The 23,921-nt window shown below is 45.7% G+C and overlaps 1 long non-coding RNA gene across 2 annotated transcripts; it reads right to left on the reverse strand.

Moving 5' to 3' along the window:
- Positions 1-9,784: 9,784 nt before the first annotated feature.
- LOC135322429 (uncharacterized) lies at positions 9,785-21,296 on the reverse strand. 2 transcript variants are annotated; one of them, XR_010383007.1, is made up of 4 exons: positions 20,578-21,296; positions 14,915-15,032; positions 13,123-13,282; positions 9,785-10,071 (listed from the first exon to the last, which is right to left on the reverse strand). It is a non-coding gene; the product is annotated as an uncharacterized LOC135322429 (long non-coding RNA). The 2 variants fall into 2 exon arrangements; XR_010383006.1 differs by lacking the exon at positions 14,915-15,032 and having other exon boundaries at positions 9,788-10,071; positions 20,578-21,283.
- Positions 21,297-23,921: the final 2,625 nt, after the last annotated feature.

Here is a 23,921-nt window from a genome sequence, read left to right on the forward strand (position 1 = left end):
CGTGGGAAAGAGAGTCCGCTAGGGTGGAGACTCCCTAGGCCTCTGTCCCTCCCTCACAGGTGAGTGTGACTACATTCTCAACACTCCCCACTCCGACTCCATCTTCCGAGGAGGTTCCCCTCCTGGAACATGCAGCCTCTGCTTCATCCCCAGACGCGCACGCGTGGCCACAACCCTCCATTCAGATTTCTTCCTGGGTGGCCCTGCCCACCCCCAAGACCCTTAAGGATAAATGCCATTGCTCTGAAAATCCCAAACGCCACTGAGTGACACGCAATAGCTGCATGGTCTGGGCTTTCCTCCAACCCAGGCACAGCCCTGACCCGCCTCAGCCTCAGTCTGCACCTCTCGAGATGAGCTCATCCACCTGCACGGCTGTGAACACCAGCTAAGAATGACGACTCCCAACGTGTATCTGTGGTCCTGCTCCTTCACCTGAGCCCCGGGGCCATAGACCCGAGTGCCTCTTTGAAGTCCTAACTTGGATGACAAATGGAATCTTAAAAATGCCTCATGTCCACCATTTACTCTAGAGTTCGATTCCTGGCAGGTACCTCCCAGGCTCCCGATTTTAGTAACAGACCCAGAACCCACCTAGTTGTTTGAGGTCACATTCAATTTCCCCTGTTCCTCCCCCCGGCCCTGCCCTGGAATCAGTCTTGTCATTTCTATTGCTAAGCCAATCTCAAGTCTGGTTCTGCAAGGACCACGATTGGAACCCCACAAGCTGACAGCAAGGTGCAGTGCGTCACAGTCCTCCGAAGAGAGCTCCCTGGAGGGGGAGGCATCTCCTGCCTCTGGTCACCTCAGAAGGCACTGGATTCTCACAAAGGAGGCCCAGGAGAAGGGACTCAAGTTTCTCCTGTGGTCTGAACTTTGAAGGGCCCGAGGTTTGGGGCAGTTCTTAGTTAGCAGACACACCTGCCAGTGAGCAGATGAGGAAGGGGGAACCCAGGCAAGGCTGTTCTCACTCCGACCCCTGGGCTCTCAGGAGCCACGGGAAAGGCCTGTGAAGGGCACAGCCCAGCCTTCACAGATCCCAGCCTGCATTTGCCAACCCAGAGAGCCTAGACTCCTACTTGCGATTCTTGTGTTCTGTTCCCCCCCAGAATGTGATGGGCTCTTTCAGAATGTCTGGCCTGTCTCAAGCGAGACCAAGTCAGTGAAGGATGAAGTGTCCACAATTGGACCAGGGCATGAAAGTTGAAACAAGGTCTCATGGCCAGCATGACGGTGGTGGCCAAACCCTTCCCCCGGGTGAGATGAACCAGGGTGTGGGTGAGAATGCAAGGTCACTTCACAGCTGACTAGGGTGTTGGAGACTCACTACCGCAAACTAACGACACGGCCGTCAGTGGTGGACGTCAGCTGCAACAGACACGGTGTCAGCTATTTACTGCCATCATGGGTTAATAGTAAAGGCTGGTGCAGGGAGGACTGCATGGCTGCTGAGGCAAACCACAGACCCGGCTCTGAATGCCCACCGGCTGGAGCAGAGAGGAAGCTACAGTCCCCTTTAGCGGTCCCTGTGTCCACCAGATCCAAGTGAGCCAGCTACTTAGGAGAAGGCCATGTTGTTCTGATACTGAGAAAAACCAGCCTCGTAAAGGGAAAATAAGAATGGCATGGAGTTTAGACCCGCTCCTGCCTCTCTATGAAGGCAAAGTAAATTAAATGGCACCGGGAAGGTGAATGAAAAAACAAAAAACAAAAAACCGGTGACTGCTTCTTCCAACAGCATCCCCTGCAGCTGCTCACCCCCGAGACTGCCACTTTCTCACCAGTGACCGCCGGCCAGGAAGCTCCGTCACGCACGTCACACAGCGACAGCCCTGAACCGCGTGCCAAGCACGTTTGTCGAAAAGCCAGAATCAAGGAAGATGCTGCATATTTTGACATTCCAAGTTTAAATACTCCTTGAAAAAAATCCCTCAGCAGCCGCCTAAATCAATTCACATCTCACTTCTTCAAAACAATCAAACAAATTTAATAAGGGCGCATTTGTCCCCAAACATAAGGAGGACCAAACTGGTTCCTCAAAGCAAGGATTTTAACAGGTATCAAACACCAGTGGGTGATGTGCTAACAAAGCAAAAATTCCAAAAATCTAGAAAATAAAAAGATGACTAGGATAATATATGGATCAAGGCAACTGTTAAGGTTTTTGCTTTTTAAAGCGATGGGGACAGCACGGAGGACAATCTCGCTATTTCCAATGCAGGGTGTGCACAGTCCACTTTTCAGACGCAACAACATGCTCACAGGGCGGTACAAGATAGAAAGGGAAATAGAAAAAGGAAAAGAGGAACAGCGAAAATTAGAAACACATGAGAACAAAAATAACTGAGAGCAATTACAAGAATTTACTTGAGTTTGGTGAGGACAGGGACGAGGGGACGGTGAGACCCACCCTCACCTATTGTTCCAGGGAAGGCAGGGGCCTGAGGCGAGCGGCGCTGCCGGGGGACCCCAACGTGGTCAGCGCCCCAAACCTAAACTTCACCTAGATGCGTGTAGACAGCTTTTGAGCTACAAAATGTGGTCGCATTTCAAGCTGGACAATTTTACTCACTCCCACCAAGAGTAACAGGAGAGAATTAGGCTCTGTTCCTGCACCAAAGCATTGTATAAAAAAATTAATGACTGTGTAATAGTAAAAGAAACAATGGAGTAAAAGTGACTGGAGGAGAACTTACTTGACCGGAGCTCACTGGCCGCGTTATCCCACTGACGTTCAGATGCTGGCTGAGCCCTTACGGTACCAAAACAGACAGACCCACCAGGAGGAAGGTTTAATGCGCTGCTGTATTTTGATGCCGGGAGCCATGCCTGGTACACAAGAATCTGGGTAAACAATGGTGACAGTGTCAACCACTATGGGCTAAGCACACAACCAGCTACTCCGCCAAATCCCAAGGACAGACTTCAAAAGGCAAAAACAAGCTGGTATTCTCTGGTGGGTCTGCAGACTCAGAGCCAAGCAGTTGCTGAGCAAACATGTCACCAGTGCCTCCTGTGACAAAAGAGGAGGCACTGGTCCGGGGGCTGGGGCAGGGCTCCAGGCTTCCACTGCTCACCCACCATTATGTCCAGGGGGAGATGTTGGTCCCTACTTACGTTGCACCGATGTACCGACATTGACTGACGCCTGGGGACTCAGCAGGAGGTGACAGGTGACGGGAATGGAGCCAGCCTGGGAGTGGCACGGTGCTGGCATCTGTGTCCTCAGCTTTGCCTAGGCCACTACATCTGCCAGCTTATCTACAAGAAGCAGAAGGGGAGAAAGCCGTGTAGATCACGGGGCCCTGTGAGGACAAGTACAGGTCATGGAGACGACAAGACTCGCCCCTTCCTTAAGATATAGAGGTATGTCCTGGGAGGAAGTGAAAATTCATCCAGAGACCGCCAGGCACCACAAGCAGGTGGGACTCGGGTCCCCTGTGCCTGTCACTCACAGGACTGGTCTGGACTTTCTTTTTATCAATTCTCTGGCATCTTCTCCTCCAACTTACCAACAACCAGAAAGTAGAATCTGATTTTAGACTCACAGATAATCGCAGAAACCCTCCTCCACATCAGGCCCGGCAGCTCGTGCCAGGCCCTCCGACCGTCACCTGTGGGACCGCCATGAGCCCTCTCCAGACTCAAGGCCCGAGGCCGTAGGTCGGGGTGGCACAGATTCCCACACTCTCCCCACCAAAGGGGGACCACCTCTCGGCAAAGGCATCTCACCTTCTTCTTCCCGAGGGATATCTCGATAGATACACAGGGAAACAGAGCAGAATGTGGGGGGGTAGGCAGCCCAGAAGAGCTCGTCTGCACTTCCAAGGCAAAGTGGGTCCGTTGACCTAATCACAGGGACAAAGTGAGGACGAATCTTTCCCTGCTGTGCCCCATGCTCCGTGACACGCCTTTCCCTGCGTAAGGAGCTCATTTGGAAGCCCCTGGCAGTGTTTCTGTTGTCCTAAATTGGCATGGTGATTGTCAGGCAGGGAGAGAGGTCCTGAGCCGTGCAGGTGCTGGACCTGGGAGGCAGGAGACACTGGCTCCACCCCCAGCTCAACCAGCACCTCATTCTGCGTCTCAGGATTCAGCATGACATCTATAAGCAAAGGGATGAGACTGTCCCAGGACATGCTGTCCAACAGGAATGAAATGACAGCCATGTAAAGAAAGTTTCCCAGTTGCCACATTTAAAAACGTAACCCCCCCAAAAAAAACCCTAGAAACTGATTTTAAGAACATATCTTACTTATTGTACAGTATGTAAAATACTATCATTTTGACATGTTATCAATAAAGAAAGAAACAAGATAGTTTACATTCTTTTTACTAGACAAGTCTCAGCGTCTGATGTGCATTTGACCTAGAGCACATCTCAGCTCAGAGCAGCCTCCTCCCCAGCTCTCCTAGCATCAGTGGCTTTGGCTACTCTATTGGACAGCAACTCCAGGGGTCACACCAGGGGAATTGGCTGAAAAGCGGGAGTAAGTGTCCATAATAACCCTAAAAGTATCTCTCTGAAACAAAGGCGGATTCACTTTTAAACGTCTGAAAACCGGCGGGTTTCACCTCCCTCACGCCTTGGCTACAAGACAGCCCTCCTCCTTGCTGATCCCTTTCTGGATGTAGGGAAGCAACCCTTCACACAGCCAGGGTGCCCGGGCATCCAGGTAGACTTTCCTGCTCTCTGTGTCCAATCCCACAAAGTCCTCCTTCTCAAACAGGATGTAGAGCAGGAGGATCTTGTCCCCAGTCTTGTCGGATGCACAGTCCAGCCACTTGGACTTGAGCATGATGAAGAGAGACTCAGTGAAGTCCTCGATCCTCTTCTCCACCACCCTGCAGTCCTCGTAAATTGAAGGCCACGTTGGTGCGCGGCTGCTCGGCCACCTCCCCATGCAGCACAAAGACAAAGAGCCGAGAGTCATAGAGCGTGGTGCCATACAGCTCCTCTGCACGTGGAGCTTCTCGAAGGTCTTGGCCAAGAGGCAGTCGGTAATGGTGACAAGGCCCACGACCTTGCGGTGGGTCTCGAAGTCGCTCCACCCATTCTCGGGCGCATAGTGGTGACTGTAGTGGATACAGAGTGCCCACTGCGAGCCGCAAGGGATGATCTGCCTCACCAAGGAGATTCGCTTATAGATGCAAAAGAAATTCTCCTCTGAGATGATCCCCACGGGTTGGACCACCACGGGGAGAGTCTGGTGGTCCTAAGCACACTGCACGTAGTCAGGGATGTTCAAGTTGCAGGCCCTGACGAGAGGGAAGAGGAGACCGAGGTACATACTGTGCTGCGGGCTGCGGGCCTCACTGGGTTGCGGTGACCTGGTGTGTACCAGTCAGAAGGCAGGGGGAGCCCAAGCAAAGCCGGGGGTACAGTTTGTCCTCAGCATCTGCACATGGCTACCGCAGGTCGGATCACATTACGCAGCTTTTGGTCTAGGCTTCCGACCTCTGCAGAAAGGGTCATTTCTTGTTTTCTGTTTCCAAGCACCTAGCCAGGCCCTGATGCAAAGTCAGTGCTCAAAACTGCTGAATAAAGGAATGAATAAAGGAACTGCTTCCACACCCCTCAGCACGATATAATGCAAAGAAACACAGTAGGATCAAAAGACCTGGATTTCAACTCCAATTTATTTGAACTCCTAAGCTGCAGAATACTTGATAAGAAAACTTGCTTTGGGGAGGAGGGTTCAGTTCAGTGGTAGAGCACATGCTTAGCATGTATGAGGTCCTCGGTTGAATCCTCAGTACCTCATTTTAAAAAAATGAAACAAATAAATAAACCTATTTACCCCCCTCAAAAAATATTTTTTGAATTCCAAATTCAAGGAAAAAAAAAAACCTTGCAGTTGACACAACATTGTAAACATGAGTATATTTCAATTAAAAACAAATCCTTGCCTTACAAGAATATATCTGGATTATGGAACTTTACAAATGTAAAATGCCTAGGGTACCACATGCATAAGAAGAAGGAACTGTACAAATTTACTATCCCTCATTTATGAGCTATATTTCCTTTTGGCGGTTTATAACATCTCAGAGCTAATTTTCTCAGATTAAAAAAAAGAAGGAAACATTACCGGATTCTCCATACTGCTGAAGAATCAGATAAATCTATGATAGCATCTGACCCACAGAGTTTACTCAATAAATGCTTGTTGAATGAATGAATAATCAAGCAATGTGAATGCTGCTCCCTGCCACAGAGAATCATGATGATACTGCCAGGAAATCACAAGCCCAAGTTTCACCAGACTCTACACTAACCATGGGTGACCTGGGCAGGCCTGTGTGCTCCTCTTAACCCCAGTTTAATCATGAATAGGAATGAGGGCAATAACACAAACCTCAAAGGGTTAGTGAGTCATTACTGAATTGTATACCAACTTTGCAAGATGGAACCTTTAAAGAAATTTGGGCAAAAAGTCCGTAGGCCCTCTCCATATTATCTCTTACAACTACATGGGAATCTACATTATATCTCAAAATTAAAAAGTCTAATTTATTAAAGAGGCTATTGAGGTTAAATGAGCTCATTGTCTCAAATAAGGAACACACAGTACAAATCGGTCAATGCCCAGCCCATGAGATACACTCAGTAAACATTCCCACTGAGCCCACTGGTCCCTCCAACTTCAGAGCACGATGATGTGTCCTCATGGCAAGAGACCCCTGCACCTGAAGCTAACAAAGCTAATGGTCCCCACTTTCAAGAGCCCCTGCCACCACCGTAGGCCTAATTTTGTACTTGTAATTTTTTTCTTTTTATTAAATAGAAAAACGTAATAGCATAGCCTTCAGGTCACCAAAACCTGACCACAGAGATCATGATGGCAGCCCTTCTTCATGAAACAATAAAATGAAAAGCCATTTCCACAAGATCTCTGTGTAAATCTACTAGGGAACCTCATCCTGGACTGAGAGGAAGAGGCCTGGGGAGGAGGGGGCCATCTGCGGCACACAGACCCATGGGCCACCTGTCCCACGATGGACTTTAGACCCAACACTCACCCTCAAGGAACTTCAAAATAGACACAGACAGAGAGCTGTGGACAAGATTTTATTTTTTTTTAAAGAAATCCCTGATTCTCTCGCAGGTTTTGTTTCTACCGAGAAACAAATATCTTATGTGTATAATGTTTCACAAAAGACTTAAATTGTTATCACCCCAACTTGACGCATTAAGAAACTGAGGGAGAGAAGTTTATCACATTGTGCAAGATAAGAGAGAGGCAAAAAAAAAAAAAAAGATTAGAGAGAGGCCACTTCGGACACTGTATATAAGCCCAAGCCCCTGTTCCAGTGCTCACACTAGAAAGTGGGATATACTGCCCCTTTCCTGCCCTCTCCCTGCAGTAAATGTCTGAAGAGTCTTTTCTGTGCCACCTGGAATCACAATCACTTCAATTTTCCACAAAGAGCTATGTCACTCCTTGGAGGATGTGTCAAAATGTATATGTTGAATGGGAGGAGAGATTTGTATTTTCTGTTTCTCAAAGGAAACATGGCTTAAAAGAAACTGAAAAGCACTTTTCTAGTCTAAGTCTTCATTGTGCAGAGAAGGAAACGGAGGCTCAGAAGAGATGAGGAAAGGGCCTTATTAACAAATATTGCCTCAGCGCAGCACCAAGCCAGCCTTGGGCACTGCTGGGGGAGGATCTGGAAGGCCCAGGAGAATGAGTCTTAGAAAACGGAAAGAGAAGAAGCATACAAGGCCCCGTCTCTACACCACCATACCATGAAGTTCCACCAAATTACCCAGTATGGGTGCAGCCAACATTAAGGTGGGCTAAACCGGTTATAGAAACCTGGAAGTCTCAACCATAGTGGAAATTCCAACATTTACTATGTTTTTTTTCCCAGTTCAAGCATCAGCTCAGTGGGTGCTCTGTACCAGGCACTACACGAGGCCTGGAGTTCTCCCAAATACACAACTCTTATATCACGTGTGCAAAACACAAACAGGCGCACCAGAAGGAAAATGCCCACAGATAAGGTGGAATTACTGAAACTGAAAGCAGCCAACCAGCATATATTACTAGGAAAATCGATGCTGCTAGAAATAAACTCATGGACATAGAAAGCAAACTGTGGTTAGCAGGCAGGAAAAGGGGGGTTAACAGATACACATTAATAAATATAAAATAAATGACAAGGACCTACTATATAGCACAGGGAACTATATTCAATTTCTTGTAATGAGTTGTACTAAAAACAATCTAAAACATATGTAGATACATATGCATATGTTTATAACTGAATCTCTGCTGTACATCTGAAACTGACATTCTAAATTGTCTACACTTCAATAAAAAATAATTTTAAAAAATAAGTAAAAATAAAAGCAACGCCATTTAGAAAAAATAAAAGAATACTCTGATCCCCTTAGCTGTAGGTGCTGGAGAATTCTGGTTACAAACACCAAGTCCACTGGATCACTCCAGCACTGGCTGTCAGTCTTTCTGACCATCAGAGAGTCACTTGGCTTCAGTGAGTTTATTTTCTCTTCTGTGAAAGGCTTCAGTTGCAACTAACGATGTATCTCAACATTCACAAACCCAACAATTAATGAGGACTTCCCATGGGCCAGGCTCTGGAAATATGAAAATATAGGGTCCGAGATATATTCATGGGTAGAAGAAATTTATGCCATAAAGACATTAATTCTTCTTACTTTGATAGACAGATTCAATACAATTCTCTTTAGATTTCATACCAGATTTTTTATGGGTAACAAGAGAATTTATGGTCAGGAACAGCCAAGAAACTTCTTTAGAACCAGCACTGGGAAGGTGTGGATAGGTCATTCATTTCCACTGGTATTTCTGAAGTGATGAAAACGTTCTGGAATATTAATGGTTGCACCACTGTGAATATGCTAAAGCTGCTGAATTGTAGCATTTAAGTGGGTGGACTTCATGGTGTGTGAACAATATCACAATAAAGATGTTAAATGAAAAAATATTTCTTGACAATTATTTTTCCCTCTATACAACTAGTCTGCCCCACAATTTAAGAAGAACAAGAAAACCAAAACAAACCAAATTTTGCCAGGAGCTCTTTAGGACTGCAATGTCCCTGAGTCTACAAAGCCTCTGGTGGTGCTGTTCCTGTTAACACACCCTAGCTGGATTGGGCTAGTTAGGGACTGTAACTATTTTTTTAACATCGACGGTCACACGTTTCACCCTGGGAGAGGGAAGGATGATGTCACAGCCTCATGCCTTCAGCTGATTTTTAACTGAACCAAGCCTTGCTTTCAACACTGTAATCCCTCTCACTATAAAAACAGTGACATCATCAAGCACCGCCATCATAACACGTGAAAGTGTTCAAGGTACTTACCTGGGGCAGAAACACTGAGGGAGGAGACGGAAGCTCGCTCAGCACTGACGCTCCCTTTTACCGACTCCACCAGGAGAAGCTGGGGTTTACAGCCGGAGGCACTCAGCTGGGGGAGTAGCGCAGACGCCACTGAGCTGGTCCCCAGGGAGAGGGAAAGGGAGAGGAGGGCAGCCCCTGGGTCGCGGGGCAGGGAAAGACGGGGGGGGACGCGGGCTGTAGCCCCGCTCGGAGGCCAGCCCCAGCCCCAGCCGCCCGACCCATCCGGGTCCGCAGACCCCGCCCGCCCGGGACACAGCCCGCCCAGGGGCGGGGACGGGCCGGCGGCCGAGGAGGGGCAACCCGGGAGGAGAGGACTCGCGGGTGGGAGAGGGGAAAGGGATGCCAGCCACGGACACAGGGGAGCCCGGCTGGGGCGAGAGGCGGCAGGTGCACACCTGGCCCTGGACAGCTGTGGCCGGGGCGCCGGGGCAGGAGCAAATGTCCTACCGGGCGAAAGAGCTGAGCAGCCTTTGGGGCCGATCCCCGGCTCGGAGCTGGAGCTTCCAACCCTCATTCCAGCTGGCAAAGACTGCGCATGCGCAGGATGGCCAGAGATCCTCTCCGAGTTCTGTGAGAGAAGGTGGGGAAGCAAGGGACGGAGAAGATGGGAGGAGGACGGGAGAAGGGGAAAAGTGGAGGAAGAGACATGGACAGGAGGAGCAGAGAGAAGGCAGGGATCTGGAGGGTGGAGGAGAGTAGCAGAGATGGAGAGAAATAGTTTTAACTCTGGGGGCATCCTGAAGGAGGCAACAGTCCTGCCTCTGCACACTTCTCTAACCCTTTAAGGCCCGCAGCTCATATTTTACCTCCCTGGTCCAGCCCTCCACACAAGGCCTCTGCAGAACCCCTATGGGGATCACACCCGTTGCTCCCAAGTGGAGCTGGGTTTCTCTTGCTCTGGGAACCAAGCACCCGCAGGTGTTGTCGCTCAGAACTACCTTGGAAAGAGTACATATTCCCCTTTTACATGCTGGGACACAGGCAGGCAAGATCTCTGCCTTACCTCCACTGTCCCAGGTGTTGTGCTGGCGGGGAGCGGGAGGTACGAGGTCAGATCCGAGAAGGAGCATACTGCCTGAGTGTTGGTGCATAGTCCCCATCCTTCCAGGGTAAACCACACCCCACCCTCGGGGAACCATGAAGGGCACACAGTATGTCCCTGGGTGTGGGATAGCTGCCCTCAATTCCAGTGCCCAGCTTGCTAGGGAGATAGGAGTGTTACTGAGTCCAAATTCATTCTCCTTAGTGCAGGACAGGCCAGTAAGTTGGGAGACCAGGTGTTGGGGCATGGAGTAGCAACTTTCTGTAGACCTAGATGGCAAACTAATGTCCTGGAAAACCATCTCCCCAAGTCAGAATTCAGGCTCCTTTCCTACGTGCTTGGTTGTTGCAATCTTCTTGGTGTAGGAATTCTTTGTTGTTAGAATCCTTTGTTCTTGCAGCTATCTGCCTGGGTCAGATCCCTGTAAACCTCCAACAAAACAAACGTTATTTTCTATTATGTAACTTGTTATCTTTATATGAATGGAAAAGTGTTAAATATCCTTAAAGGTCAGAGCCTTCAAAATAGGCTCTCCTGTATATTTTGGCTCTAGGCAACATTGTTTTACAAGCAAGATGAAGCCTAGGAGACAGAGCACAGGGTTACAGTCAAAGGAACAGATCTAATATGGGGTCAGATTTGTTCTTTTCTATTACCAGGGCAGAAGACACTTGAGGTTTTAAATCCCTTTAAGTTAAAAATATGTAATACTTTAAAGGAATTTACATACATAGGTCGGAATGTGCATAGCATATCTGCAAAACACACAAAGGATTGTAAACAGTGGCATCTCCAGGGAGGGCTGAAAGAAGAGAAGATGAGGGAAAACTTCTTTCACTTGTGTATTTTTGTGCTCTGTTTGAATTTTTTTAACCACATGCATGTATTTCTTTTTCAGTTAAAAAAAATGTGTAATGGAGCAAAGGAGTAGCAAGCTCAGCAAATACAGCAGCCATGGAATCACTGAGCCATCAATTTTGATTTTAGCGAGGAAGCATTTATTGACTCTCTCCTATGTGCCCAGTGCTGTTTTAAGACTTCTTTTATTTTTTTTTTATAAAATAATAAAGTGCTATTCCTCACCCCTGCCCATGGCTGGTGGAAAACCAACTGAGTTTTTATTGAGTTGTTTTCCAAGAAGTAGAGATCAGTTATAAACAGAACACATCTTCAGGGCAAAACAGGCGGAGTGGTTTTCCAGCAGGCTAGATAGCTATGAAGGGTTTTCAACAGAGGCACACAGAGGCTGAGAGAGAAAGCCTCCAGGACCCTACGAAAAGCTGCCCAAACTGCCTTCTCCATGGCACTACTGAAATAGGAAAGAAAAAATCTGACTCCATACTAGATCTGTTCCTTTGACTTTAACCCTGTGCCCTGTTTCCTAGGCTTAGTCTTGTTGGTTCTGCACCTTTTGTAAAACAATGTTGCCTAGAGCCTGAAATATACAGGAGAACCTATTCTCAAGGCTCTGACTTTGAAGGATATTAACACTTTTCTATTCACATAAAGATAACAAGTTACAGAATAGAAAATTACATTTGTTTGTTGGAGGTTTACACGGATGTGACCCAGGTGAAGAGCTGCAAGAACAAAGGATTCTAACAACAAAGAATTCATACACCAAGTTTGCAACAACCAAGCATTCCCACTTCCCATTTTTAATAAAAGAAGAGCCTGAAATCTGACTTGGGGTGATGGTTCCTCAGGACATTATTCTACCATTTCTCAGCTGGCTTTCCAAATTAAAGTCGCTATTTCTTGTCCCAAAACCTGGTCTCCTGATTTATTGGCCTGTAATGCACGAGCAGAACAAGCCTGGACTCGGAAACACAGACATTGAAAGTACCCATTTGGTATATTAAATGACCTGCTTCTACTCATCTTCCTGACGTTTTATTCTCTTGAACACTCCTGCTATTTTTATGAAAAACCTGTCATGTGGACACATTTCCACCTCTAGCCACTACCCTTCCAGGTAAGAACTGATGCCAAGAAGGCAATGGAAGTTGCTAGAAGGTATTACATGGACAAAATAGAGCAGAAGTGGGTTCTGGCTGATGTTCAGGAGCAGGCTGGAACACCTGACAAGATGTTATAAGTACGGATAGACAGCTGGGCACCAAAGGAGAAGCTTCTAAACTTCCATGAGGGACTTGTTGGATAGGAAGTAAAAGTCCCAGACTATAGCTAGGATCCCACCACGAGCTTCCTGGGTGAGTCTGGGCAAGTAATTTAAAATCTCTAGGCCCGTGCTGTCCAACATGGGAGCCACCAGCAACATGCAGGATTATGAAGTTATTCTGTAGCCAGACAGAATTATAAAAAGACATTTTATTGCAAAGGCCCAGCAGGTATAATATTTAAAAACGTTATTGGTTATCTTGACCTAACGAGTTATTTTTGTATGTGTAGGTTTCTGTGGTTTGTAAGGCCTGTGACTAATGATTCCGTTACAGTGATGTATTTTGAAATTATAAGTTACTAGACACAGTATCCTCATATCACAGGTGAAAAAACTGATCCACATAAGCAAGGTGATCTGACTTATTAGTTATGAGCAGGGGCTCTTGGGCCAGCCTGCCTGAGTATAAATTCTCACTCTGCCTCCAGGGGGTTCTGTGTGAATCTTGGACAAATTATTGTTGTTTTTGTTGTCGTTGTTATTATTTGTGCCTCTTTTTCCTTACCTTTTAAGTAGCGAGGAATATGTGGACTCTATCTCCTACTGTGTTGGCAGGATTAAATGAGTAAACGTCTGTGCTGCCCACTTCCCTGGGTTTCAGCATTCTCCAGGCAATCAGTGCCAAACTCAGAGGCATTCTCCACTGTCTTCGTCAGTCTGGGATGCTGTAACAAATTACCGCGTGTCGGGTGGCTTAAACAACCAGCATATTCCTTATGGTTTGGAGGCTGAGACTTTCAAGGTCAATGTATCCTTGAGAGGATTGCCAGCTCGAAGATGGCTGTCTTCCCAATATCTTCATATCCCAGAGAGCAGAGAGAAGCAAGCACTCTGGGGGCTTGCATAAGAACACTAATCCCATTCATGAGGGCTCTACTCTCATGACCTCATTTTATCCTACAAATCACCTCCCAAAGGCCCCGCCTCGCAATACCATCACCCTGGGAGATGGGGTTTCGACATACGGATTTTGAGGGGATGCAAACATTCAGTCCACACATCGGCTAAGTCTCCCCAACATGCAGTCATCAAACCTGTAGCTAATTTCAAAGTAATATTTATATCTCTCTGCCCATTTCCATTCCTACATCCACTATCACTGAAGCCCTGTTACATTTTATTCCTTATTTTTCTTGTAGAGATTTAATTGATTCCTCTAACTCCAATGCTCCCCTCGCTCCAGTCTGCTTAACAGCCCTGCCAGGTAAGTCTTCCTTAAAACACCTTCCCATTTCACCTGGTTGTTTTTTAGGTTTAAATGTCAGAATCCTCTCCACACCCCATCCTATACCTTTAATCCGTTACACTATGGCTCACTATGTTATTTTCCTTTTACCAATGTAAGAAATTTCCATAAGCTTAAGAGCTTAAACCAGCACAGATTTATCAGCTTATGGCTGTGGAGGTCAGAGATCCAACACAGTTCTCACTGTGCTAAATTCAAGGTAGCAGCAGGTTTCCTTCCTTCTAGAGGGTCTAGAAGAGAATGTTTCCTTGTTGTTGTTGTTTTTTTTCCAGTTTCCAGAGGTAACCCACCTTCCTTAGCTTGTGCCCCACGACTTCCTCCATTTTCATGGTCAGCAGCCTTTCTGAACATTGCTCTATGGCTACACCTCCCTCTGAATTTAAACTCAGCTGGAAAATGTCCTCCATTTTAAGGACCGCTGTGAATACATTCGGCCCACCTGGACAATCCAGGCTACTCACCCTATTGTCTCATCTAAAGATCCCCTTGTCCCATCCAATTCAGGCATTATGGATGTGGCTGCGACACTCACCTGTGTAACATTTCCTCTCATGAGCATTTTATGGTTCAAGGCACTTATGAATGACTTTTTGTTTTTCTTCCTTAGCCTTTCTGCATTCAGTATGTCTGGTGGATTATATGAATCCTTTATTTGTTCCCCTGCACTAATCTTTAATAATGTATCATGGGTTTAAAACGCTAACTGATAGACAATTTAGAAGACAGAAATCCTCTAAGATTTTTGTCCTAAAATATCTGTCATGCATTTTGCCATGTACAGTAACATGTCACAGGTGGCTACCCTGTGGCCGGGGAGGGACATGATTCTGCCATCACACTCCCCTCATTTTCACCAATGTGCTGATCACCTATCCAAGGCTCTATGCTCCCCGCTTCACTCACTTCCTCCTCCTTTCCATTGACTACCCTCTTCCCATCACTTCCTTCATTCAGCACATCAGGATTTCATGACCACATTCTTCTCTAAATGGAAAGGGTATCTTGAATCTAATGTCTGAAAACTCTTCTTACTGTATATGCACACACTGACCTTCACATAACCCCGTCCGGCTCTTTATTTTCCTAGAATCTCCCAGAGGAATCAGTTCCATGATGATGGTGATGATGATGATGATACTGACAATGATGACAGGGACCTCTCAAGGATTCTGATAAAGAGGGAATCAATAAAGGGAGGGAATCATTGCAAAATTGCCCCAGAGACAGGCTTAAATGTAAATAACTGCTATAGTGTTTAATGAAATTGACTAATATATAACTATTTTTAAAACTTTATATCACTGAATTTAAAATTTTAACGGGAATTCTCATTCACCAGTAACCAAGATTCAACTCTAGGACCAAAGTCTAAGGATTTTGATCTTCTAACAAATTGTCCACTAGCCTTTTAAACACGTGATCCTTTTAAAAACTTAGTGCTGGGCTGAAAATAAGCAGGATTCATATAATCTCACCAGACACAGTGAATGTGGAAAGACTAAGGAAGAAAAAAAAAAGCCATTCATAACGTCTTGAACTTCACGTTGCTCACAGGAGAAAATGTTAGCCAAGGTGAGTGTCACATCAACATGACGCCTGAGTTGGATGGGGAAGCTGATCTTCCTCATCAGACATTTATGCTGATTTGTTAGATGCCAACACAGTTTCCTCATTGGATTTGCTTCTAACAAGTATGGAAGAATTTACGTTCTACCAAAAGCAGTCTAAACATTTTCCCCTGCTGTCAGGTCTCTGGACTGAATGTCCCCACAAGAAGGACATGAATATGCTTCATAGGGAATTCTTCCTGAGAAGCAACAGGATTTTCGAGGGCAGAACTGCAGGCCCCCCATGGAGGGCTGGAGGAGGGCTACAGGGGGCACTGGAAAAACAGCAGGAGTGAGTTCAGATACTACCGCTCAGGTCGCCAAAGACAGCATTGCTATCTCTGAGGATATGACATTCTCCCAAAAGTTCCATGAGTGAAGGTACCTGTGAACACTAAGCAGGTTGTTAAGAAACAGCAGCACATAATTTGTGTCACAACTCAATTACAGTATGTTTTGATATTTGGAAAATAATTAGCCCATTGTCCTTTGAAACTGCAGCAGTAGCAATAGAAATAAAAAAGGCTGAGCCGTCTTGGAGACAACAATCAATAAACAATTCTAAATCTGCAGGATTCCTTGACGATATGCAAGCAATGAGCTAGATGTGTCTTGCAGATAGCTCTTACTGCAGGGCGCTGTCCTGCAAAGCATAGAACTAGATTTCTCAGCAGACAGAGGGAACCAAGTCAAGATTCCAAACCTTCAGAGATTTACTATATGGCAGGAAAGATCACAAGTACATCCAGCCAAATATGAATAAATGTAATCAAATATTATCAAATGTGATTGGAGCACATATGAAACAGAAATTCCTTTCACCTGGGATCTAGAGAGACTTCTTCAGAAAATGTGGCTTTGGAGATGGCCAAAGACATGGGTGGAATTTTGGCAGAACAGGATGTAAGGAATTTTAAAACTGATTCTAAAATTCATATAAAAATTCAAAGGATCCCAAGTATCCAAAACAATTTTGAACAAGAAAAACAAAGTTGGAAGACTTGCACTATCTGATTTTCAGCTTTTTTTTTTTTTAAACTACAGTAATCAGAAAGTATGGTGTTGGTGTAAAACAGGAAAATAGAATAATGGAGCAGAATAGAATGTTCAGAACTAAACCAACACTTATATAGACAATTGATTCTCAAAAACGATGCAGTGGAGAAAGGATCTTTTCAACAAGTGGTGCTGGAAGAATTAGAGAGTGATATGCAAAAAAAAAAAAATGAACTTTGATCCACACCTCACAAAATATACAAAAATTAACTCACAATGGATCATAGATCTTAATAGGAAATCTAAAACTACAAAACAGCTAGGAGAAAAAGCATAGGCTTAAGCTTTGTAACCTTGGGTTTGGCAAATATTTCTTTGCTATGACACCAAAAGTATAATCTATTTTAAAAAGAAACTGATAGAGTGAACTTTATCAAAATGAAGACTCTTCAAAGTTGTTCTAAACACTGCTAAGCAAATGAAAAGAGAAGCCATAGACAGAAGCTATTTGCAGATCATATATCTGATAAAGGTCTCTCTTTGTATCTGATCCAGAATAAAGAGGTCTCAAAACTCAATAATAATGCAAACACCTGAATGAATGAATGATACCAGAAAATACACTTCAGTAAAGATATCCAGATGGATAATAAGCATATGAAAAGATGCTGATTAAAGATGCCATTAGTCATTAGAGAAATGCTTTTAAAAACCACAGTGAGATACTAGTACACATACATACAAGAATGAATACGATTAGAAAGACCGACCTTACAAAGTGCTGGTAAGGAAGTAGAGGAAGCAGAGCTGATACACACCACAAGGAATTTACAATAGTACAACCATTTTGAAACAGTCTTTTACAGTTTCTTTAAAAAAGGTAAATACCTATCTAACATATAACCCAGATATTCCTCATCTGGTGCTTTAGAAAAGAAAAGCATATGTCCTTATAAAGACTTGTAACCAAATATTCACTGCAATTTTATTTATAATAGCTCAAGTTGTAAATAACCCATGCATCCATCAAGAAGTAAATGGAGAAACAAATGATGGTCTATCCAAACACTGCTCACAACAAACTATTCAGTAAAAACTCAGCACAAAACAATACTCTGCTATAAGACAAATAAGCTATTAATACAGCAACACAGATGACTCTCAAAATAATTACACTGAATGAAAGAAGTCAGACAACATAGAGTAGATACTGCATGAATCCATTCATACAACGATGTTGAAAATGCAGACCAATATGTTGTGATGGAAAGCAGATCAATGGTTTCCAGGGGAAGAGATGGGGAGGGAGGGAGGGACAACAAATGGCAGGAGAGAAGCTTTGTGGGTGATGGGTATGTTCACTCTCTTGAATGTGGTCATGGTTTCTTGGGGATATACTTATGTCAAAACTTATTAGCTGTACACTTTATACCTGTGAAAATTACTTTGCCAAGTATAACTCAAAGCTGTTTTAAGAAAAAAGGCACTTCAGTCCTGATCCACCTCAGCGCCTGATTGGAGCGACATGATCAGTCCCTCACCCTGTTTGCCTAACAGGAAGGTAGAAAACCTCTCACGGAAAATAACATATGGATTTTTCATTTGCAATGTCTACAATGTAATAAAGAATTTCAAGACATGCAACATGTCAAGACTATATAACGGATAATATGAGAATAAGAAACATTAGACAAAGGATGCAAACCCCCAGGTGATGTAGGCATCAGAGTTACCAATAAAGGCTATGAAATACTTTTAATATATTCAAGAAAATAAGGAAATTATGGGAGAATAGATAACAGGGTAAAGACTTTCACCAGAGAAATATACTGGAATGTATTTTTAAGAGAAATCAAACAGATACACTAGAACTGAAGCTTTCAGCTCTGGAAACAGGTAAACAGAGCTAATTAGGATCCCTTTTAAGTAAAACTTTCAGTAATACCGGGTAAAATACAACAACAAATGTAACACAGAGCTAACTATGGAAAGAGAAGTTCCCAGGTGAAAATACAAAGAGGACACTTAAAGCCCAGAGTGGTAATCTTGTGAGCTGATGCCACCACACCATGGAGGGAAGGGGTTTTATTCTGCACATAGAGATACAATATCCATTTAGGAAAAACGGTCCATACCAGATGTAGAAGACTCTTCCTTTATATCTATATAGTCAGAGACAGAGATGTAAAGTGGCAGCAGAGGTCACAGTGACACAGGGCCCTGGGCCAAGGAGTGTGAACACCTCTGCAAGCTGGGAAAGGTAGGAGGACGAATCCCTCCCTAGAGCCTCGGTGTGGAACGTAGCCTTGGCCACACGTTGGTTTTAGCCCACTGACAATGACTTTGCACCTCTGCACAATAGAACAGTGAGACGATGAATGTGTATTGCTTTAAGCCACTGAGTCTGTGGTCCTTTGTTACAACAGCAAAAGGAAAGAAACTCAGGAACCAACATGAACATGAACCCCAAGCTGCCTGCTGTGCTGGCAGGAAGTTCTTTGTCTCTGATCCTAAGGGAGACTCCTGTCTTCTGGCAGCATCCACAAACTACCTCATGCTAACTTGACAGCTTGCAGATGGTTAAATCTTAACCCTGCACAGTTCTTGATATTTAGTTAATAAAAATGATGGTGTCATCATGGGTATTTTTCCATCTTTTAAATACCCATCAGTCTTCTAATAAAGCTACCTCTAATTGAGAGACAGTGTAAATAGTTTTCAATCTTCATAATAAATTACTGTGGTTTTATTTGGTTATTTAAATTATGAATAATAATATTCACATTAGTAAAAGTTATTAAAATCAACATTGTTTAATGAAAATATCATTTCTTTTTGCATGAACATGTATTAACTACAATAAATGTCCCATGCTTTGTTCTACGATTTACTGTTAGAGCCTTAAAGAATAATATTTTCCTCAAAAGATATTATGGCAAAGGGATTTCTTTTGGTGGAACAGTTCCTACATCAAATCTGGTGCATGGCTCAGGCCACTGGGAACCTAGAGATGATAGATATTAGGAGGCATTATAAACACAAAATGATTTTTAAAGGAATTAAACAACTGGATGTGTGAAAACAAAGAATCTGAGAATATTCTAGTGAAATAAATGTATTTTTCAGCTTAAGCAAGACACTGGGTGAATAAATCTAAAATGAAAAAACCACCCAGAGATCAGCAGTGAGTCATGCATGCAGTGTGACTGATCAAAACCAAGTTGTTTCCAAACCAGTGTGCAGGCTTGATGCCTTCATGAATCAAGTCTGTGTGGCACCAGGCCATCTCGAATACATGTTGATGAGGTATTTATAAGCCCTTCACCATCCCAGCACAAAGCCCACACATGAGCCACAAGACCATCACCTACAAATCTGCAAAACACACAGCATGGTGAATAGCACTTTTCTTGTTCAGTAGCCGGTGGCAGGGCACTGTGAGCAGACAGAGATACAGGGACACAGAGACACAGAGGCACTTCCCCTCACTCAGCTGATAACCTTCCGTGCATTCCTGGGGACAGGATTGTCATAAAATCCACCATGGATTGATCCTCCTCCTAGGAAAGGAACGGTAGGTCTGTCCTCAGGTTAGAGCAAGGGTGGCCGGAGGATCTCAGAAGAGCTGTTTCAGCACAACCAATAGAATTTTCGGCCACCGTGACCACAAGAGACAGGTCTCCTGCCATCCCGGTAGGCACTTGGGCTCCTGACAAAAGCTGGGCTCAGTAAAGGCTTGAGTAGAAGGCACAGACCTGAGGGATGCCCCAGCAAGAGACAGGAGGTAGGGCCTGGTTTATACTGCTCTGGGTGTATCCCAGCCTCATCCGAATACGAAATCAGAAATTTGCAAAACAGCAGAGCTGGGATGGATCATCTACTCCAGACTCCTCACATTACAGTTTAAAGGGTGGCAGCCCTGGGAGGCAAAACAACGTGCTAAAGGCAGAACGTGGAAGAGGCAGCGCGAGATAAAATGCACCGTGCCAACCCCTGTTCAAGGATGCTGACACTGAGTGTGGGGCCAAGGTTTCCAACGAGGAGAATGAGACAGTGTAAATACTTTGTTCCCCCCAAAACCCCAAATATTTTTTAATGGCACAAAACTCACCTTAACTAGCTCTCTTCTGAGGGCGCTCTCTTCTGCTTCTTCGTCTTTCTGTCTGTCTCCATTTCTCTCTCTCAGACAAAAACACATACAATTTTGTGAAAGGGGACTTCCTGCCATACAAAGACAAAATTCATATCTTCAAAAAGACACCTGACAAAGCACGTTTCTCAATTCAAGTCTTTGTGTGGGGTCTGGGCAACTGGCTTATTTTCTAGAACATTCGGTGGTTCGAAAATCAGATCATCTTCCCCAAAGGAAGAGTTCTGGTCCGTGTTGATGAAGTTGGGGATGTCACATTTGATGAGCAAGTTCGGCTCCTCCTCTGGCCACCTGCTGCATCTGATGGCTTCCTGGAGCCGAACATCACTGTCAAGGGCTATGGTTGGGATACTAGCTTTGGCCTTGTCGAAGTGGCCCACTTCATTGACGTAGCAGTGAAAGATGGACCTAGATTCGTCATTGACCTGCCAGAGAACATCTGGGGCACCAGCGGTCTCCCAAAGTCTGACACAAATCTGTTCAGTCTGAATCTGTTCTCGGGAGACACTGCATTGCTATAAAGAAAACCAAAATAAAATATCGCTCACACTCTAGCTCGGTGACCTGAAGAATCATAGTTTTTGCCATCTACTGAGAGCAAACCCCTGCAGAGAGCATGCTGACAAGCACTGGAAGTGAAAGACATCACTTCTGAACACATACAATTACACCCAAGGCAAAAGTCTCAAGTGAGGACCCTTGGACAATCCTGAAAAGACATCGCTCCCTGAGAATCCTCAATATTGGTGTCTCGCACACCAGTGTTTCTCAGTGGGAGAATCAGATCATCTTCATCAGATTTAGTTAAAGTGCTTCTTAAAATGCAGAATTCTGGTGTGCACACCCTCAGAGTCTCAGAGGTAAGGACGGGTAGTCTGTATTTTCATAGCCACCAAGATCACTAAACATGCTCAGGTTTAGCACAGCGGTCTACATCGGGTCACCTGAGCATCGACAATGCTGTCTCATGTGGTGGGGTGGCCATGTGTGTCAGGGTGCTGTCCTACACACGTGACTCCCCTGATTCTCAAAACTCACAGTGCAGCCCCATTGGGCAAGAAATACCACCATTTCACAATGCATACTCAAGGCGCCCGACTGACAGATACAATCAGTGATAGGAGAGGGGACAAAACTCAGCTTCCTGATACATTCTTTCACTTACTGTGGGACAAATGATCAATTCAATGGTAATAAATTAGTGAATGAGTGAATAAGATGACTCGTTAGTCCCACGAGTGCCTGGAAGAGCGAGCCTGGGCACACTGAGAACCGTAACAGCCCATCTACTTAATTGCCATCCTCCCCAGATCTATGTAAAGGTTACTACCACGCAGGCAGTGTCTCCTGAAGGGCAAGAATCATGTCTGAACACACTCTAAAATCCAGAACAGAACCTGACAACAATTAGGCTCTGGAGTCTGTGTTTAGCGAGTGTGGAATCTCAGTGATTTCAGCTCTTAGACCTTGCCTTCCCATCCCACCCCTCATGACATGGCCCCTAAGACCAGTTCTTTCAGGGCTGGGGCCACGGAAACCATTTACAGGACTGGAAGAATCTGATCATATAAACCATCCCCCAGATTATCATCAAGTGTCACCTGCATTTCAGGGATCAGTAATTCCAGAAGCTTTGCAGTTCAGGCAGCTGAGGGATTTTTATATCAGCTCTGTCTTCTACTGTGACTGCCTGGGTGACATCCGACAAGGAATTCTCAAAAGCCTGAGCTTTTCCTTTCAGGAATAATCTAATTAACAAATCTCGCTGACCACTCAACCAATGTGATGTGAAGATCACTGATTTACACAGGAGTACAACATTCACTAGGTCGTGGATTTAGAATCAGAGAAAAATCATTTGAGAAAGATTGACAGAATTTAGCTTTAATGCAAATTTAAGTATTCTTACCTTTCAGTAAATCATCTTCCCCTACTTATCACTTCACCCAAGTTTAAAAGATATTTGAGAACAGGGATGAGTGTGCCAGCAATCTATGACCCAATAACCTAAAATGTCACCTAGGAAAAAGAGGGGAGTAACACATTTTTAAAAAGCATGGTGAGGATGGCGGGGCCATCCCCCAACTTCACACTAAGGAGCTCTGAATAATAGCTTTCCTGCCTGCCTGGGGCATCAGCTGATGTGAAAACCCACCCAGAAACCTCACTGTCCAGCAGCTCTTCCGTAACACAGGCTACACTTCCTCAGAATTAAGAATTGGGTCAAGTAACCCCTTCGCTGAAGAATAAAGACAAAGGAGAACAAGAGGTTTCTGCAGCTCCCCAGGGGAGAGCCCAGACCTTGGGCTGCATGCACTGCGCCCACCTCCCAGGAGAAGAATTAACTGGAGAAGGGCGTTCTGCGAAACTGGGGCAGCAAAGTTTGATATGGGAACAAATTGACCAGCTGGCCAGGGACAGCCCCCTTCGTCGCTGCCTTGGCAGCTGCCTCCGCCCCCTCAGCACAACCTGCCCACCTCCAGTGGCTAAGCTGTCAGGGAAACTGTGCTTTGGGACCTGGGGCAAAAGAGGCTGCCCCCAGGCCAAGCTGCGGAAGAGATGGGAGCTAAACCACCAGCTCCCAAGCGGCAGGCTCCATACCCCAGCCAACACCCCGCCGCCCCTCACCCTACTGCAACCCCGGGGCAATATGACCCGGAGAAACGTGACCTGGGAACGAGGGTAGGCCACATCAGGCCTCCAGAGAGATGGGAGCTTATCCTCCACCTCGCCAGGGGCAGCCCCTCTCTCCTCTCCAACACCTGATCTCACCGCGCCCACCTCCCAGGAGCAACCTGACCGGGTGTGGGGTGTCAGGCGAATCTTGCAAGGGATAGGCCATCCCCAGGCCAGGTCAGTGGAGAGGAGAAGAAGTGGCCCCATTAGGACGGGCAGCCGGATATCGCAGCTGCCTCTGCCCTTCGACCGCATCGCGCCCTTCTCCCAGGAGCAAGCTGACCTGGAGACGGGCATCCGGCTTCTTGGGCAGCAGAGGACGCCCCCAGGATTGGCAGCGGGGAAGAGGAGAGCAAATTGACAGGCTCAGCGCTGCAGGTCTTCTACCCCCGCCGTCGCCACCCCCGCACCTTAAAGGCAACGCCCAGGGCACCCCTCCCCCAGCAGGTTGAATGGGACAGGTGTGTCTGGTGATCTGGGGGAGGAGAGGCCACTCCCACACCAGGCAATCGGGGAGACGGGAGCCAATCCACCAGCTCCCCAAGGCAGCCACCTACCCCCGCAGCAGCCACCTCTCTTGCCCCCTGACCTCACGGTGGCCTCCTCTAGGGAGCAGGCTGACCTGGAGA

This window comes from Camelus dromedarius, chromosome 11, assembly GCF_036321535.1.
Source record: "Camelus dromedarius isolate mCamDro1 chromosome 11, mCamDro1.pat, whole genome shotgun sequence".
NCBI classification, from domain to species: domain Eukaryota; kingdom Metazoa; phylum Chordata; class Mammalia; order Artiodactyla; family Camelidae; genus Camelus; species Camelus dromedarius.